Source organism: Colobus angolensis, unplaced genomic scaffold, assembly GCF_000951035.1.
Source record: "Colobus angolensis palliatus isolate OR3802 unplaced genomic scaffold, Cang.pa_1.0 Scaffold169, whole genome shotgun sequence".
In the NCBI taxonomy this organism is placed as follows: domain Eukaryota; kingdom Metazoa; phylum Chordata; class Mammalia; order Primates; family Cercopithecidae; genus Colobus; species Colobus angolensis.
This window is the reverse complement of record NW_012114810.1, coordinates 3,384,800-3,385,990: the sequence shown is the minus strand read 5'-3', so window position 1 is coordinate 3,385,990 and position 1,191 is coordinate 3,384,800.

Below are 1,191 nucleotides of genomic sequence, written 5' to 3'. Positions count from 1 at the left end.
AAAAGCATAGACCACAATCAAGAGTTTGTTATAAAAAAAAAAAAAAAAAAAAAAAAAAAATGACAAAATCATCAGACCAAGACACTCATGCCAGAAGAATTCTATTTTAATTGTTTGAAAACAGGAGCTGAGGAGAAGCGTGGTAGGAGAAGATGTCTGGGCATGCCGCTCATGTTTCCAGCAGGGCAATGTAGATGCATGTCAGGAAAGATGATTAGATAGTTTAGAACCAGATCCTTGTCTGAGATGGAAACTGCAGCTGCTAATTAAGAAGAGTAGAGGTCGAGGAAGCCGCCGGCCCGGTGCTGCCTCTCCCCGAGGTGTGAAGTGTGGCTGCATCCAGAAGCATTGGTGAGCAGGGCTTTGCTTGGCTTGTGGAGTGTAAGATACTGGCCCAGAAGGAACTTCATGCTCTGTTTTTCCTGGGGGCTCGCCTCTGATCACATGTCCAGGGCTTACTTCTGCTTGGACTTCTGGCACTGCTGAGGGGGTGGGCACTTGGGGGCACAGGGCTCCTGGCACTTGGGTGGGGGCTGGCAAGGCTGCTTGGTCTGCTGGGGAGGCGGGCAGCACTGATGGGGAGGGGGACAGCACTGTTGAGGCGGGGGGCAGCACTGCTGGGGTGGGGGGCAGCACTGCTGCGGGGGAGCAAACTGCTTTTGCTTCTGCTGAGACATTCTGGGCTGGACTTGCAACTGGAAACAAAAAGACACAGAAATGAGGAACACTTGAGCCACAGAGAGACCCTAAGCCCAGGTGAACCCCCTGCCACATTCATGTCCTGCTCTACTTTTACTTTGCCCTGATCCCTTCACAGATTTAAGAGCAGTGTGTGTGTGTGCATGTGTGTGTGTGTGTGTGCATGTGTAAACTTTGAGTGTTTACCAGCTATTTCAACTCTTTTCAAGATGAACAAAGAAACATGGGAGGAAGGAAAGATAGGAAAGGAGGAAGGGAGGGAGGGAGGGAAAACAGAAATGATAGGAGGGGAAGAAAAGAAAGAAAAACATAAAAAAAGGGAAGAAAAGGGGGAGAAAAGGAAAGAAAGAGTAAGAATGAAAGAGCAAACCGTTGCATCCTGTTATAGCAAAACCTGTGGCATCTGGAATAAATTACCTGGGATTTGAGTTCTGGCTCAATCATTTATTAACTATATGATTTTGAGCAACTTACTAAGGTTTTCCATACTTA